This window comes from Desmodus rotundus, chromosome 8 (assembly GCF_022682495.2).
Source record: "Desmodus rotundus isolate HL8 chromosome 8, HLdesRot8A.1, whole genome shotgun sequence".
In the NCBI taxonomy this organism is placed as follows: Eukaryota; Metazoa; Chordata; class Mammalia; order Chiroptera; family Phyllostomidae; genus Desmodus; species Desmodus rotundus.
Genome location: NC_071394.1, coordinates 74,048,376 through 74,060,857, shown reverse-complemented (window position 1 = coordinate 74,060,857; position 12,482 = coordinate 74,048,376). Strand labels below are relative to the sequence as shown.

Sequence of the window (12,482 nt, the reverse complement as noted above, 5' to 3'; positions counted from 1 at the left end):
TCCGAAGGAAACTGGAACTCAAATCAATAGTGTGGACCAGAAGGAAGAAAGAAACATCCAATCAGAAAAGAATGAAGAAACAAGAATTCGGAAAAATGAGGAGAGGCTTAGGAACCTCCAGGACATCTTGAAATGTTCCAACATCTGAATTATAGGGGTGCCAGAAGGAGAAGAGGAAGAACAAAAAATTGAAAACTTATTTGAACAAATAATGAAGGAGAACTTCCCCAGTCTGGCAAAGGAAATAGACTTCCAGGAAGTCCAGGAAGCTCAGAGAGTCCCAAAGAACCTGGACCCAAGGAGGAACACACCAAGGCACATCATAATTACATTGCCTAAGATGAAACAGAAGGAGAGAATCTTAGAAGCAGCAAGAGAAAAGGACACAGTTACCTACAAATGAGTTCCCATAAGACTGTCAGCTGATCTCTCAAAAGAGACCTTACAGGTAAAAAGGAACTGGTAAGAAGTATTCCAAGTCATGAAAGGCAAGGATCTACATCCAAGATTACTGTATCCAGCAAAGCTATCATTTAGAATGGAAGGGAAGATAAAGTGCTTCTCAGATAAAGTCAAGTTAAAGGAGTTCATCATCACCAAGCCCTTATTATATGAAATGCTAAAGGGACTTATCTAAGAAAAAGAAGATAAAAAATAGGAACATTAAAAATGACAGCAAACTCACAGTTATTAACAAAAACAAAAGCAAACTAAGCAAACAACTAGAACAGGAACAGAACCACAGAAATGGACATCACATGGAGGGTTATCAATAGTGGAGTGGGAGGGGGAGAGAGGGGGGAAAGGTACAGAGAATAAATAGCATAAATGGTAGGTAGAAAATAGACAGGGGGAGGGTAAGAATAGTGTAGGAAATGTAGAAGCCAAAGAACTTATAAGTATGACCCATGGACATGAACTATAAAGGGGGAATGTGGGAGGGAGGGGGTGGGCAGGATGGAGTTGAGTGAAGGGGGGAAATGGGACAACTGTAATAGCATAATCAATAAATATATTTAAAAAAAGAAAGAAAGAGAAAAATCAGATGGTAAGGAGAGTGCTTAAGGACAATAAGGTCCTGGGACCAGCAAGGGGACCAGGGCAGCTATAGCCCCAAGCCCAGCATCCGCTGGGACTGCTGCAAGATTCTTGGGAGAGAGCCAGGCTGGGCTGTGTGAGAGGCCAGGTGCTTGTTTGGACTGGCGGGCTTGAATAGGAGGAATTTTTCAAAAAGAAAAAGAGAAAAAAAGAGGCACTTGGCAGCTGTTTTGGGAACTCTCCACAGTAGCTGCCCCACCTCCTGTGCCCCAACCCCCAGAACCCCAGGACGGTGCGCACCCGATCCAAACCTAGTAGTTACCCATCCGGCCATGCCTTAAGGACAGGGAAGGTTTGTGCCTGACCATGCCGCCCAGAAACACCTCCCACCCAGCCCCTATGCTCAGGGTCCTGCAGGGCTGACTGGCACTTTAGGAGGAAGGAGGAGACACCCTGCAGAGGGGTGCTGCAGGGCTCAAGGAGTCAGCAGTCCCTGGAAAGACTTGACTCATTTGGGAGGTTGAAATAGCCTGAAGGAGCACTGAGAGTCCCTAGCATCTAGGACAGCAAAGAGCAGGAAGATGGTGTATGAGTTGCCCCTAATTGGTGCACCTCAAGAACAGCACAATTGGTGGACTGAAGGCCTAGGCTGAGCACAGAAAGGCACTGAGGGCCTGACAGCGAAGAGAGGAACTGGGCTGGAGGCTGGATGACAGTGAAGAGTGTGGCTCAGGAAAGGAGAAAAGCAAAACCAATCCATCCTCAGCCTGCTCCAGCCAGGAAAACCAGCAGAAATAGCTTGGCCGGTTTAAAGCCAGCAGAAGACTTTTTTTTTTTTTTTAATATTTTTTAACTCCTTCTTCCTTTCTTTCCACCTTTTCTTATTCCTTCTTCCTTCTTTTTCTTTTTTTTAAATTCCTTCTTCCTTTCTTTCCTTCTCTTTTTTTTTTTTACTCCTTCTTCCTTCTTTCCTTCCCTTTTCTTCTCTTCTTTCCCACAGGTGACACAATAAAACCTGGAACTGTGAAAAGACCAGAGTTAAACCCAAACAGGGGTCATCCCAACAACTGAGACAGTGAGACAAATTTCACTTTCATACTCCAGAGAACTTACAAGGTGGGAGTGGTGAACACTGTACACCTACTGGAGGAGGAAACCCTACACACAGGAACCACCAACAAATACCAATGGAAGAAGATGAAGGAGGAAGTGGAAGCCACACTAACCCCAATCCAAGACTGATCTGGAAATACAACTAAATGGTGGAGAAACTACCAACAACAAACAACTGAACAAGCGTGAGAGACAAGCCTCAAAACCTTATAAACCCAGAAAATTTAGCTTCAACACAACCTTTCCACACCTGCACAACAGAATATAAGACGTGGTGTATGGAGTGACCATCAGTTAACCAGCTGGAGGGAAGGACGCACCAAAGAAAGATCCAACAACAATAAAAACCAAAAGACATACAAAGAGCCAACATAAACGACAGCCCAAAACCAGTGAGCTCAGGAGATCAAGGAGACTGCACCACTGAATCTCACACATCTTCTACCATATAAGTTCACACCAGAAACCCAGGAAGTCAGAACAGATCAATTTAAGGAACAGAAGCTAACAAGAAGAGTCTCACAAACAAAAGGAAGACAAAGAAACAATCCCCAAATGAAAGGAAAGGAGGAAGCCTCAGAAAGAATGCTAAATGATATAGACGTAAGTCAACTATAAGATATTGAGTTCAAAGCAATTATTATAAGGAAGCTCAATGAGCTCACACAGAATTACCAAAAACTACAGGAAAACTACAATGAACTCACTGCAAACTATATCATCATGAAAAAGGAAACAGAAACTATCAACAAGGGCCAAGAGGAAATGAAGAGTACAATTCTGAGTTGAAGAACACAGTAGAAGGAATCAAAATCAGGCTAGATGAAGTAGAGGATTGAATCAGTGAGCTAGAAGACAAGGTAGAAAAAAACCCAGACAAAGCAAGAAGAGGAAAAAAGACTCAGAAAGAGCAAAGAGGTGTTAAGGGAACTGCAGGGTAATATAAGACATAATAATATCTATATGATAGCGATACCAAAAGGAGAAGAAGAAGAGCAAGACATAGAAAACATGTCTTGAAAAACATGTTTGAAAAAGTAATGATGGAAAACTTCCCTAATTTGATGACAGAAAAAGTCACACAAATCCAGGAAACACAGAGTCCCAAGCAAGAGGAACCCAAAGAGGCCCACTGCAAGACACATCATAATTAAAATGGCAAAATTATAAGACAAAGAGGGAGGAAGGCAGCAAGGGAGAAACAGGAAGTACCACACAAGGAATCCCCCATAAGGTTAGCAGCTGACTTCTCAATGGAAACTCCAAGCCAGAATAGAATGGCAAGAAATATTCCAAGTAATGAGAACCACAGGCCTGCAACCAAGACTACTTTACCCAGCAAGGCTCTCAAACAAGATAGAAGGCCAAATAAGGAGCTTCCCAGACAAAAGAAGTCTAAAAGAATACACCTCCACCAAAACAGCTCTGTATAAGATGATAAAGGGACTGCTTTAAGGAAAGGGAGGAAAAGAGAGAGAGAGAGGGGGGGGGGGGAAACACAGGTACGAAAAAATGACAATGAGTAAGTACCTATCAATAATAACCTTAAATGCAAATGGAGTAAATGCTCCCATCAGAAGACATAGAATAGCTGAATGGATAAGAAACCATGACCCACACATATGCTGCCTACAAGAGACCCACCTCAGGACAAAAGACCTACACAGTCTGAAAGTGAAGGGCTGGAAACAAATTTTCCAAGCAAATGGACAGGAAAAAAATACCCAATGTAGCAATACTCAAATCAGACAAAATAGACTTCCAAAGAAGGGCCATAAAGAGAGACCCAGAAGGTCACTTCATAATACTGAATCCTTTATAAATGTGAAGGGTAAATTCAGAATCAAAATGTCTCGAAAAACAGAGTTCGCCAAGAATCTTGCCAGTCATTTTTCTCAGGGTAACCTTAACTTGCAGACTTGAGGAATATTTTCCTTTCCTGATTAATACTTCTGTAGGATGATTAGTGTATTGTGTTGGTGTATACATTAACACAAGCCAACTCTTCCCCATTATCAAGAACACCATTATAATGCCATATTGTTTTGCCATATGAATTGCTCCTACTTCATGTGTATAAAATAATTTCCCCTACTGAAAAAATAAATAATCATTCAGGGAGATTTTTAAAAACCTTTTTGAGCCCTGGCTGGTGTGGCTCAGTTGGTTGGAGCATTGTTCCAAAAACAGAAAGATTGTGGGTTTAGTTACCAGTCAGGGCACACTGAGGAGGCAACAGATCAATGTTTCTCTCACATTGGTGTTTCTCTCCATCTTTCTCTCCTTCCATTCCCCTCTCTTTAAACTCAATAAGCATTTCCTCAGGTGAGGATTAATATAAACAATTTTATTTATATTTAATGAGGATGTATATATTTTTATATATTTATATATATACTTTATATATACATATATTTTTTTTAATGAGGATGTCTGACTGAACCTTACCTCAAGAGATGTTGATGTAAGTGGTCTATGGTGGGACCTAGGCGAGTATATCTTTAAAAGCTTCCCAGATATTCCTGATGTGCAGTCAACTTTGAAAACCACTATTCTCAGGTGCTGGGTTAAATTTGCTTTTAACTTTTAACTTTTATGACAAGAGTATTTTACAAGTGGTGCTGTATATGCCATATTGGGAAGCACACTGGTTGTTCCACTTTTAGCCGTTTTAATATTGAACAGTGGATTAAGGTGGTAACAACCTTAGTTCTCCTTTGTAAAAGTTCCCATTAGCCTTTCTTTCATCTAATGGCTTGAATCATGGATGGGCATTACCTGGAGCAAGTGATCCATTAAGATTTATAAAATGGCAATTTCCTAGTTGTTGCTGCTTAAAAAAGAAAAACAAACAAACAAACAAAGAACACCATACAAGGGTGACCAATATGGTAGGCCAATATCAAAAGCAAGCTTACCAGTATTCTCTGCTCCCCCTGCTCACTCATGAGGAACACGGGGCTGATGTGTTCCAAACACTGGACATTTTCCTCTAAATAACACAGAAGAACCCTGGCAAATGAACTGTACACATCTGACAGACAGGCTTATTTCCAGGCCTTTAGAATTAAATTAGAATACCCCATCAGATATTCTAACAAATAACAAATATCCCAAAAAATAATGTTATTTGTGTGAATGTTAATTTCAAGTGTATTTAAATGTCTTCACATCTTGCTTTTTTTTTTTTTTTTTTTTTGGCTCATCGCATCCAGAAGAGCCTCTTCCACTGTGTAATCACAAAAATGAATAAACATAGTGTGCTTATAAAGGGCTCAGGCACCATAAAACTGATCAATTGTTAATTCTATAAAGTGACTAAATGTGTCATCCTCTGCAATAACTCCATTTCCCTGCATTTTGGTGAGAAAGTTTCTTCCTTGCTGGAAACCCTCTTTGATTATTTTAGAAGCTGTGTCTAAGTCTGAGGTTTTAGACCCAAAGGTATTATGGTATATGAAGGACTCATCAATATATTCCTGATTCATAAGCAAAGGATGGTATGAAAATGAAGAAAAAAAAGAAATAAAACCATAAGTTTTCACAGAAAACTTTAGGACATACAGCATAAATGTGAAACCAAGAGAATTCAAGCAGTCACAATGGTCATTAAAAAAACTAATAATGAAGGAACCAAGATGGCGGCGTAGGTAGACACACTGCGCCTCCTCGCACAACCAGAACTGACAGAGAATCGAACAGCAAGGGGGACTGACACCAAGGAAATAGAAAATAAACATTCATCCAGACTGGTAGGAGGGGTGGAGACGGACACCGGGGTGGAGAGGACTCGCGTGGCTGTGGCGAGACTGAGACTGGCGGAGTGTGGGACAAACGGCGCAGGCAGTCCCAGCACTAGCCGACCCTGCTGCCCCACATTTGCACAGATAAACCCAGAGGGCCGGACTCCGAGTGGCGGAGAGTGGGGCAGGCAGAGCGCCGGGTAGCACCCCACGGCCCCACGTTCACGCACAGATGGCCGGCAGTGAAGCAGACCACGCAACCCAGGGCTCCAGCTCAGGGAAATAAAGCCTCAAACCTCTGATTGAAAGCGCCCCTGGGGGTTGGGGCGGCAGCAGGAGAGACTCCCAGCCTCACAGGAGAGGTTGTTGGAGAGACCCACAGGGGCCTGGAGTGTGCACAGGCCCACTTACTCGGGAACCAGCACCAGAGTGGCCCAATTTCATTGTGGGTAGCGGAGTGAAAGACTGAAATCTGGTGGAGGGGAGCGGGTGCCATTGCTCCCTTTCAGCCCCTCCCCCATGTACAGCATCACAGCGCAGCAACCAGCGTTACCCCGCCCCGGTGAACACCTAAGGCTCCGCCCCTTAAAGTAACAGACGTGCCAAGACAAACAAACAAAAAAAAATGGCCCAAATGACAGAACACTTCAAAGCTCCAGAAAAAATACAACTAAGCGAGGAAGAGATAGCCAACCTATCGGATGCACAGTTCAAAGCACTGGTTATCAATATGCTCACAGACTTGGTTGAATCTGTTCGAAAAACAGATGAAAAAATGAAGCCTATGCTAAGAGAAACAAAGGAAAATGTACAGCGAACCAATAGTGATGAGAAGGAAACTGGGACCCAAATCAATGGTATGGACCAGAAGGAAGAAACAAACATCCAACCAGAAAAGAATGAAGGAACAAGAATTTGGAAAAATGAGGAGAGGCTTAGGAACCTCCAGGACACCTTGAAACGTTCCAACATCCGAATTATAGGGGTGCCAGAAGGAGAAGAGAAAGAACAAAAAATTGAAAACTTATTTGAACAAATAATGGAGAACTTCCCCGATCTGGCAAAGGAAATAGACTTCCGGGAAGTCCAGGAAGTTCAGAGAGTCCCAAAGAAGCTGGACCCAAGGAGGAACACAACAAGGCACATCATAATTACATTACCCAAGATTGAACACAAGGACCTACATCCAAGATTACTGTATCCAGCAAAGCTATCATTTAGAATGGAAGGGAAGATAAAGTGCTTCTCAGATAAGGTCAAGTTAAAGAAGCTCATCATCACCAAGCCCTTATTATATGAAATGTTAAAGGGAGTTACCTAAGAAAAAGAAGATCAAAAATAGGAACAGTAAAAATGACAGCAAACTCACAGTTTTAACAACCACACCTAAAACAAAAACAAGAGCAAACTAGGCAAACAACTAGAACATGAGGGTTGTCAATAGGGGAGTGGGAGGGGGAGAGGGGGGTAAAGGTACAGAGAATAAGTAGCATAGATGATAGGTGGAAAATAGACAGAGGGAGGGTAAAAATAGTGTAGGAAATGTAGAACCCAAAGAACTTATAAGTATGACCCATGGACGTGAACTATGGGGGGGGGGGGGGAATGTGGGAGGGAGGGAGGTGGGCAGGATGGAGTGGAGTGGGGGGGGAAATGGGACAACTGTAATAGCATAATCAATACATATATTTTTAAAAAATTAAAAAAAAACTAATAATGATAATGACTCTCGCTTTTGACAGTTCCACTTTCAGTTAAGACAATTCAAATACTGCAGCAACATTGAACTGCTTTCTAGTCTGGAATACAATTACAGCATTAACAGAGACAACACAGTTTGTTTTGTATGCAATGCCATCTTTTTATGGAAAAAAAACCTAGTGTTTTTTCTTTGTAAGAAATACAAGGGTATCTTCAAATCTTCCAAATGGGATATTTTCTTATTCTGCACTAACAGTATTACAAGTCATAAAAGGAGACAAATTAGACACATCTTTACTATCTTTCTAAATACAGTGTCTTTTTACTTATCATTTTATTAATAAGAACTCCCTAATATCTGACACTATCATACTTCTGATTTAACATTATTATGCTCATGCTAATGATGTATTACTGTAAGATCCTGACATCTTTTTAATTTAAAAGAGTGACTTAAAAAGATTCAACATTGTCTTAGATTCATGATTCTGAAAATCAGCATCTCATCCATGTAGAGAAAGCCATACAGTAACCCAGATGTTTAATTAACATCAACACCCTACACCTGGCACACACTGAGTGTTCAAATGTAGGATACCATTATTATTACCCACAAGCAAGCTAGAAAATAGGGTTTATTCCAAATTATTAGTTTGGTTTAACAGCAACTAAAAAGCACAAAATATGAAAGAGGAGACTATCACACAATAAATTAATGTTCTGAGTTCTCTTTCACAAGTAAATCAAACCATTACCTAAAATTGCCTCATCATTATTTTAACATTTGTGTCTTTCCATGTGTTCAAAAAGGTCCAAATGGAGTCACTCCATCCAATCCTCTTCCACAGTCACCTCCCCTCTAAATGTCTGATTTGTAATTGCAAAGAAGACAGCTACTAGGACTCAAGCTAGCTGGTGCATGCAATTGTCAAATCCTTGAGCTGGATTCAACTGAGTCTTGAGAGTGAAAAAGGTGGATGTGTAGTCGTCCTCTGCAGAGACAGCTGAAATGAGGGTCCCACATATCACAACAGCCATTCTTTATAGTTTCTACTGGAAAGAGCACAGGGCTAGAAGTCAGGACCCTAGGGTTCTAATCCCAGTTCTTTTTATAACCATAGTGATTCAAGTCACAACACCTCCTACCTTGGATCTTCTAGAAAATTGAACTCTGAGGTAATGTCCAGGTTTAAAATTCTGCAAGCCTTGAGACTTTCCTCAAGCCAGATTATTAAATTAAAGTTGTGTTTTAAAAATACACACACACAAAAGCCCTTCTAATTGACTTTATAGAGGAAAATGGATGTCTCTTGCATGGCAACTATAAAACAGGAAAAGTTACTTTATTTTTACCACAAATTTCAAATAGATAGGAAGCCAATGTTAATTTTATCTTGAGAAAGGTAAAGTAATCCAAAGGCTAGTCTATGTGCTATGATGGCTTTCCATATACGTAAAGAAACAGAGCCAGCATACAGGGTAAAAAAAAATCCCAAAGTGGAAGAAGGCATGAGACAGAAAATTCTAAAAAGATATATAAAACTGCAATCTGAGAATTTTATTATTAAGTTAAGCCTCTTAGTATAGAAATCCCCAAGTCTCTCCAACTGCCCAACTAATTGAGAGTTGGGAAGAACCAAAGACTTTTCCCTCTTCTTTTCACTCATCACAGGAAATATAGAAACCCTTGCTCAATATGATAATTTGACTTTTGTCAATTCACTTCAAATCAGAGGATTGGCTGGCGATGATGTCATACCCTGGGAAAGTCCCAGGTAAATGTAATTTTAATATCATATGCATCAACACATCATTTACATAACAAAGTAATATGTTAAGTGTAACAACGAATGAGCTCTGCAGATAAAAGCAATTAGAGAAAGGCTATGTGCCACTGGAAAGGTAGCAATGAGATAAAGCAAAGAATCTTTTTGTGTGTGTGTGTGTGTGACTAAATATAACTAGGTTATCTAACAATACACATCTCTAGAAAGAGCAAAAAAATGAATATTGGAATTCAAGTGACCTAGAACAGTCTAGTACTAGAAATATGGAGAGGTTACCTGTAATGAAAAATATTATTTGTAGATTTTTTGTATGTTGAGGGAGAAGTAAAAAAAATAAATAAATAAAATCATTTTTAAAAAAGTGAATTAGTAGCCACTGCTTTCCTGGAAAGGGTAACTTTCTTATCTTTAACAGCTAAAACTGGTCAAGCCAAATTGTGCCTTTATAAATTTTGAAGTGTTAAAGGGTAGGTAGGATGGTCTAGGAGGGAAGTCAATGAAGTCATAGAACGCAGAACAATGAGACAGAAGAACTGAGAAGGAAAGGAAACACAGCTTTTGACCAAGAAAATCCTGATCAAGATATGTCTACACAGTGGGTGGAGAGATGGGGAGAAAAGGCATACAACTGTAATTGAATAACAATAAAAATAAAAAATAAAGAAATATCTACACAAATGAAGAAATCTTTCTGCACCAATGAGCAACGCCAACTCACAGGGTCAGACTGGGAGGACACAAGTCCTCATTAGTCATGATGACTCTGAAAACTGCTCTTATGCTGCCTTATTAAGATCTGTATTTCTAGTTCAAAGGAAGTGTTGGGTTTGCATACTGATTTATGACTACAGACTTAGCAGAAATGCTTCTCACTGTAAAACCCATAGTGAGCTGTTGAAGAATTCCTCTAGTCATACATATATCTGTTCTCAAGTCACTTAGTAGAAATACTGATTATATTGTGAAATGGGTAGGTATTCCTAAATCATTTTAGCCATTTTTTCTAATCCAGTCCCTGCTTGAACAGGGCTCAGACACAGAGACAAACTGCCCCTACCTTGTCACCAAGTGATTTAGTGGGAGCCAGTGTGATCAGGAAGCTAAGCCAGCAATGTATGCAAGTTTTGGCGTCTGTGTCTGCAGGTGGGGTTTTCTGGTGGTTGTGCACAATCTCTGTACCGAGGATATTATAGAAACAAACAGACCAAGACTTTGAACATGCCCATCTCCACACACCGGGATCGTATGTCACATCACATCAACCTTGCTAGTCTTGGAAGGATGGCCACTGAAAAGTTAAAGGAGGAAAAGTGTTCAGAGATACAGACGCTTGACAGGGGGAAGGGTTGTGCTTAAATCCTAGTAGGGGGATAGGTAGGCACATAAGTAGGTCTCAGCTAGTCAATGAATCCGCAGTTTTACATCTTGCTGGGGAGTTGATTCATTGCTTGGCTAAGGTTCTCAGATGGATCTGTGGTGCCTTCAAACGTTAAATGATACTGCTTCAAGAGACAAACCCACCAGTGGCACCGTGTCTGGCTTGGGCTGCCTCCCTAGGGGCCGGATATCGGACTTTCCACTTCCCATCCTCCACAAGTATGAGCTCATGGCTTTTGAATTAAAGACGCCCTCCCTTCCAGAGGCGGATTGACAAAGCAAAAGAGGCAAGAATAGGATTGAAAAACAGAGAACAAAATATAGAAATGCTGGTTTGGTGGGCAAATCCGGAAAGAGATAACTGCAGAGCCGCTCCAGCTCTCTCAGCTTGCACGGGAAGCTCAGCGCTCCCAGCTGCGTGAGGCGTCCAGGGCGCACGCAGCGCCTTCCAGCAAGAGCCCCGAAACTAGGAATTCAGGTGGAGGCTTACCTGCTAACTCCCGCTGGCTCCTACAAGGAGCCAAGGCTGAAGACCCAGGGGATGAGGCCCTAAGGCTGGCTTCTCCAAAGCAGGAACTCACTGCGAGTTCGCCCTCCTTCTCTTAGTACCAATCCACCAAGTGGCCTCTCCCGCACCCACTGGGCACCCCCGGGGTCTCTCAATGGCAGGCAGGAACCCCTAAGTTGGAAGCGGCCGATGCCCCTCTCCAGCCACACATTCTCACTTAGGAAAGCTAATTTCAACTTCGCGGTGCACGCCAACTACCGCACAGTTCACTCGCACTCCAGAGCACCTGGATGAAGGTGTCTGCCCTGACCCCAGTCCAGTCGATATCGGTCCGAGAGGCAGCGACTGCCTAGGAGTCATAAATTGAGCACGGGGTCCAAAGCCATCCCAACCCCATTCTCCCGCCCATCCTTTCCCTTACAAGTCTTCTTACTCGACTAAAGCCGGCAGCTAAGTCCGTGCATCCAAGGAGAAGCACAGCTCTCCGCAGGGGAGCCAGAGCACGCTCACAGTGCCGCCTCCGCGCCGGACCCCCGGGAATGGCCCATCACCTCCGCAGGCCCGCTGTACCGAAAGTTCCCATGTTTCCCCAAAGACAAGTCCGAAACTGCCCCAGGGAAGCAGCAGCTGCTTCTCCACGACTGGGGTCCGAAGTCCAGGGCAGCCGGCCTTGAGCTTTGCGGAGCAGAGCCCAGCAAGCTCGCCAGCCGGTAGGGACTAGGCCAGCAGCGGGCAGCGCTTATTGGCGGGGCCGGCCAGCCGCCCCTGCCCCAGCCCCGCGTGTGATCTGCTACTCAGGCCCCTGGCTCTCGATGCCCGCCCCCGGCGTCTCTCCTGAGCGCCTCTCTGTGGCCACTATTACGCAGGTGCCTGGGAAAAGGTATTCTTTCTGAATGCCTGCAAGCCACCTTGAGTCCGGAATACGGGAGAGAATTTAGGATTCCACTCGAAATTGAAAGCAAACCCCGTGCGTGCTGTCTTCATCCGAGGACCCAAAGCAGTTTGCAAACAGGCTTCCTTAGCCGCCCTGCGTGTAGCACACACATGACTAATCTGGCTTCTTATGTAATTTGCTCGTATGGGAAAGGAGGAAAATCCGAACATACATCAATACCTGAATATTTTCGTCTTTTAAAAATCATAAAAATACAGCTAAGATTCTTTGACTTGCACCTCATGCCATACCCTCATCCTTCTCCCTTCCCCAAGTGAAGT

At 42.5% G+C, this 12,482-nt stretch overlaps 1 long non-coding RNA gene across 4 annotated transcripts in view; it reads right to left on the bottom strand.

Annotated features, from left to right (window-relative positions):
- LOC139441103 (uncharacterized) overlaps positions 1–12,070 on the bottom strand; it is a 302,417-nt gene extending 290,347 nt beyond the window's left edge. For all 4 annotated transcript variants that reach the window (XR_011651517.1, XR_011651514.1, XR_011651516.1 and 1 more), the window contains exon 1: positions 11,701–12,070. This is a non-coding gene — a long non-coding RNA (uncharacterized lncRNA). The remainder of the gene's footprint in view (positions 1–11,700) is intronic.
- Positions 12,071–12,482: the final 412 nt, after the last annotated feature.